This window comes from Falco naumanni, chromosome 1 (genome assembly GCF_017639655.2).
Source record: "Falco naumanni isolate bFalNau1 chromosome 1, bFalNau1.pat, whole genome shotgun sequence".
In the NCBI taxonomy this organism is placed as follows: Eukaryota; Metazoa; Chordata; class Aves; order Falconiformes; family Falconidae; genus Falco; species Falco naumanni.
Genome location: NC_054054.1, coordinates 113,834,561 through 113,840,560, shown reverse-complemented (window position 1 = coordinate 113,840,560; position 6,000 = coordinate 113,834,561).

Below are 6,000 nucleotides of genomic sequence, written 5' to 3'. Positions count from 1 at the left end.
AGGACAAAGGTGACCTTGGTCTTGTCCCAGATCCGAGCTGATTTTTCCCGTAGCTGTGTTCATGGTCAAACTGCTCCTTCCTCTTCAGGGCACGTGCAAAGGATGGATCTATCAGAAAGCAAGGCTGAAAAAAAAAAAAGAAAAAAGAGGTTTTTCATTCATTTTCAAGGGAGATTGATGTTCCCTCTGAATGTGCCAAGTCCCACAGTGTGGGCTGCATGTCCCCTGCCCCAGCATCCTGCCAGCCAGGGCACCGGTGACCCAGGGAGGCAGCTCCTTGGCTGCAACCTTCAGCTGTTGTCTCAGCATCTTGGTCTGGCTTCCCCCAAAACCTCTCCTCCTGCCCCTTTTGGCTTCGAAGAGGAAACCTTCCCCCACTCCCCACACCCGTCCCCACTCCCCGGCTGTCCCCTTGTCGCAGCCGGCATCTCCGTAAGAGCTCCTGACAGCGCGGCTGGGGCAGCCGCTGTCTGCGCTCTGCAGACTGTGCCCGGGGCTCCAGTGCAACCGCCGCCTGTCAGGACATTTCTTTTTAAAAACATATTTTCTGTCGGTGAGTATCAGCAGCAGCCGTCGCTGTTCAGCCTAGGGGCAGCATCCCGCCGAGATCCTGCCTGCGTGGCTCAGTGTTGCCCTCCCAGCCGCTGGCACCCACCCAGCCTTTGAGCTCTCTTAGTTTCACAAAGTTCTTGTTCCAAAGGAAGCAAACTGGTGCCAGTGAGCCCTGCAATGGCTGGAGTCTGCTGTCACGGGACTCTGCCCTGCCCTGGAGGACGGTCTGGCCGTGGCTCTGGTTTGCAGAACACCCAGGTTTGCAGTGTTCACCCAGGGGTGACCACGGACAGGCCCCTGGTGTGGTGGTTACTCACACGTCCCTGGGGACTGGCCCCAGCGGGACACAGGCCACCAGCTGAGCCAGGAGTCACACTCTGGAATATAAAAGACAAAGAACCTAAAAGCACGTTTGCAAAAGGGGAGTGGAGGGCAAGGGACGTTGCACGAGCTGACCTGAGGGTCCGGGGGCGGGGGGTGGGGGGAAGAGGGAGCTCGGGGCTCCCCTTCCACACAGGGCTGGAGGGCAGAGCTGCAAGCCATGGTGTCTCCTGGTATCAGAGAGATCCTGGTATCTGTGGCTCTTTGGTGGCTTTGAGGACGGCGAATGACGTGCACTTCACTTCCATCAGCCTCCTCCGGCGTCAGTCTGAAGCAGAGCTGAGCTGGCAGAGGTAAGATACCCCGCGCAGCTGCTTTATGCTCAAAATCAGCTCTCATTTCTATCAAGGCCAGTGTAACTCCAGTGGCACTGGTAGGGCAGAGGATGGTGATACAGGATTTGAAGACCTCTTCACATCTCCCAGATGGGGCCCTGCTCACCCGCGGGTCGGACCGGACCTCCTGCAGCAGCCAACTGCCTCTATTTTCCTTGTGCAATGACCTGTGTGTGTGCTCATGTGTTTCTCTCCTCTCCCTTCCAACAATGTTGGCAACGATTGTCTGTATTTAACCGGAGCTGATGGATGTGGCTTGTTGTGCTGATGCTGGCCAAGTTCCTTCTTGTTTCATAGAAGGGACATGGGAAGGAAAATGTTCCAGCGGTCAATCCACAGCTCCGGTTCCTTGGCTCCATCCTTCTGGCTGCTGCAGGCCAGGGGGTGCTGCTAAAGTCCCCTGCAAGAGCAGCTGCAAGGGGAAAAGCAGAGAGGTGTTTTGTTTGGGGTGGTTTTACAAGGTAAACTGAGTCATGGAAGGCAAAGCACAGCTGTGTTCGCTGCTCACAGGTGTGAAAATAAAAATGCAAAGCTGCAAATTGCCCACTGCCCACCTGGGCTGCAGCAGAGGGGTGTCCACAGGGGCTGCATGCCAGGCAGGGCTGCAGCCTGCTGCTTTGCACCGTGCTGCTCACTCTGCCTGGGGTCTTCTCCAGCCCGAGGTCCAGCAGGGCTGTGAACCCCGAGAGGACAGGATCCAAACGCCTCTGGGGTGCTCCCGAACACCATGTGCTGCTGTGCATGAGTGCCCTGCAAATGCACTTTGTCCTCCCAGGGAGCTCTCACTGACACCTCGGCACTCAGACCTCTCTTACTTGCACTGTGGCCATTGAAAGGTACAAGTTAATCTGCATAATTAATTATCCACCTAATTCACATCCCTTCCCTGCCCTCTAGCAAGCTCCAGAGGGGGCAAAAGGGGTCCTGGGCTGAATCGCTGCAGCAAAGCAGGAGCAGGGGCACTTTGCAGGCAATAGCATTGCTGGGCTCTGCGGCATCCCTCCTTCGGTACCTGGCAAAAGCATGAGCCTTTGCCTTTATCAGAAGACCAAATACCCATGAGGGAGTGACCCTCTTCGCCTACACTTTAAAACTGTCTTTAAAAGTGGTGAGACTGCGAGCGATCCTGCCTGAGCCCGGGGAAAGGGGGTTTGGGGCTGCTCGAGGTCGTAAGAGATGAACATGTTTATTTAACCAGCCCTTGCTCTACGTCCCACCCCAGGGCACAGCAGGACAGAGCACAGGGTGGCTGCAGGAGCAGACCTGGGCCCGATCCGCACCCAGCACCAGCACCGCTGGGGAAACCTGCCCCGGCTCCGAAGGCGAACGCGGGGCAAGATGGGCTGCGGCTCTGTGGCAGGCTCACTCCGTGAAGCGTTTTCCCAGTATGGATGAGAAGGGGCCCCATGAGCACAGTGACCTGCAGCTGCCGCGGGCAGGAGCACTCATGGTTTCATTTCCAAAAGCCCTGCTGATGCTGCCATTCCTGCCTGCCCAGCGAGGACAGCAGCCGCCCAGTTAACTCCAGTAACCTCCCACCTCCCAGGGCACCGTGTCCCGGCTCACTGGAGCGCAGGAGGTGGGCAGGCAGCGTCCCAGCGCGCCCGCCAGCTCTGACGCAGGGCTGTACCAGCCTGAGCCTTGCCTCTGGACTCGGGAGCACCTCCCGGCCACTGAGCCTGTTTTGTGGCACCTCCCCACCACCACGGCCACCTTCACAGCTGTCCCTGGCCCCTTCAGAGTCACCCTGAGTGACCGGCTCAGCCCAGCCCAGCTTGCACTTGTTTGTTAGAGAACCGTCCGGATTGAACCCTTCCTCCAAGGATGCTGTTTCTTGTCACTCTGTCATGTCCGTGAAACACCAAGGCAGTGCCGTGAAGCATAAATGACATGTTCTGGCAGCTGACATCTCCAGAAGAGTTTAGCATGAAGACAAAATAACCCTACGGTGAGTTAATGTTCCCAAGCTGCCACCCTCCAGAGCCCGGGATGCTTGTGATGCCCAAGCAGGAGAAAACAAAGGCAACGGTTTGTCCTAGATCCATATGATGAGCGCTAGCGGTGCGGGGTGACCCAACACAGCCAGATGTGTTTGGCATTTCTCTGGCCCTGCTGCCTCATAAACTGTATTTGCTGCCACTGTGTCACGCTCCAGATGGCACGGTACGTGTGGCCCAGTTTTGGGGGGGCATCGTTGCTTGGTGAGCCTCAGACAAGTGCTGGCATCTGCTCCCACCCTGAGGTGGCCTCAGATAAAAGGGTCTTTCAGGGCTGTGTTCACCTGTGATGGAGGGGAATACTGTTTGCACACAAACGGCTGTGTTTGTGCATAGTGTTTGCAGAAAAAAATAGTGTTTGCCAAGCCACGGCACCGGCGCTGAGCAAAGGCAGGGTAAAGCATGCTGCTGAGAACAGGGATGGCCTCCTGCAAGCTCCTAGCCACTTCTAGCTGCTGCCTGCTCCATCCTGGCTTGTTTAAAGCTCATTGCCTCTCTTTTTTGCCCTCATATATTTATTTTTATATTTGGGTCATGATACAGGCATGTGGTAAAGCTCATGTTTGAAGACACAGCTTCTGTCGTCTCCCATCCAGCACAGCTAAGGTGGCTTGGGATGAAGGACTGGCGAGGAGGGCTCTGCCCAGGGAGGGATGCTGCGCCGAGGCTGACGGTGCTTTGCTGAGGGAGCCCCTGGGAGCCTGCCATTCAGAAGGCATTAAGAAACCCCCTGGCAAAGCTCCTGACAAAGCGGGGCTGTGGGAGGTTAGGAAAAGCACTCGCATTGTCAGGGGGCTTAAATCTGCCACCGAGCACCCCTGCTGCAGCCAGGTACTTGCTCAACTTCAGTGTCCCTCAGCCAGGCCCTTGCCCCAGGGCTGAAAACACTTTTTTTTGGTAGCACTTTCTATGGAGCTGCAGACAGCTGACATCTGTGACTTCACCCTCCCTGAACCAGGAAGACTGAAACTTGTAGGATGAAGGCAGCGGCTCTGCTCTTTGCTCTGCCTTCACCTGCCAGGTTTGACCTCTCCAGGTCCCTGCTTGCACGTGTTTCTTCAGACTTTTCCAGTGAGTATTGACCCCAGCAGCATCTCCCGTCTGCTAAGGGGGCTGTCAGGGGCCACCAGCATCACAGGAGCTGGCATTGTGCCATTGATGCCCTGATGCAGAGCCCCGAGGACCTGCCTGCTCCACCCCCATCCAGCCCTGCCTGCCTGGGGTCTCCACACTCTCCTGGAGGAGGTTGGTATGTGTGTGCCAGACATCCCTCCGGGTCCCCACAGTCTTTCTATTCATCCCTGTTGACTCCTTAAACAGGTTTCTTAACCTGGGGGTGGGTTAGGGCTGCTCTTCTAGCTGGGCTGGAGGCATGGATGACACCATCTCCTGGCCAACCTCCATGGGCAGCCCTGGGGCGGCTGCGGGCACCGCCGGGTCACCGGCATGCCACAAAGCCGCAGGAGCTTTCCAAGAACCCAGTGCTGTGTGTTATCCACTAACCTACTTCTCATCCGCTCTCCCAGCCCCTCGCTAATTAACCTGCACCCTCCTCCTCCGGCAGCTCGGCCGCAGGTCCTGTGCCAGGCTCCCTGTAAGTCACCTCAGCCCCCGGCCCCCACAGCTGAGCCCTGCTCCTCCGCTGCCCTGGGAGGGGTCCAGCACCATCCCCAAGGATGTTATTTCAGACCCACACAGCAACAGTGCCCCACAGGCCTAATTCACCCCCCTAAGCACATCTCTGCCCCCAGCGAGGGTGATCTCAGAAGGCAAAGCAATGTGACCATGGCAGAGCACTGCAGCCTTTGAGCCTGAACACGTTTGTTCCTCTATTTTAGGGGGCAAAGACCCAGCACTGGTGGTGGCACGCTCTCGGGTGTGTGTGGGTGTGTGTGTGCCGCCCCACAGCTCCCCCCACAGCAGCGTGTCCAATGGGGTTTTGGATATCTGCTTGCACAGATCGGTGCCATCTCTCAAGGTCCCCCAGGGGAAGAGCCTGGAGATGTGACTGCGGAGCATCCTGCTGCAGGAGGTCCTGCAGGACAGCCACTGCGGTGCCAGGAGGGGTGACTGGGCCAATCTGGTGCATCCACCTTCACACCAGTGCCCCCCATGGCCACACTGGTCACAATGTGGGACAGGTCCTTATGGTGCCCGCTGCTCTGGTGCCAGTCATGGGGATGCCATTTGGGCTGTGCCTGGGCGTTGGGATGCCCCAGCCTCCTGCTGCTCTGCACGAGTCCTGGGCAGCGGCACCAGCTGCCACTTAGCAAGGTCCTGCCTTGTCCCAGGTGGGGAAGAAGGCTGCTGCCTAGATCTGGAGAGGTTCCTTTGTCCCAGGGGACAGGTTTTGCCATTCCTCCTCCTTCTCAGTTCTTTGCAGTTCCTCTCAGCAGCATCTAGGGCTCAGGAGAGAGTCAGAGAGGCTGGTGAAGAAAGGGCTTACTCCTCTCTGCTGTGCAGCAGAGCATTAAAGAACTTCAAAGAGAATTGCTCATCGCAGCTGCTGCAGGCAGGCCAGCACCAGGGAGCTCTGCACAGCCCAAAACCTGACCTCCAGGGATGGGGAGGATGGTGCAAGAAGAGCTGGAGCTCCTGGCCTGCCTGCGGAGCAGCGCCTGCTCCTGCGCTCCTCGGATGCTGAGGCTGCCGTGGGCCACAGCTGGCTGCAGGGTTGCCTTGCCCAGGGCGTGCTGCCTTGCTGTGGCATTATCTGGGGAGCGTTACTGGGTGGG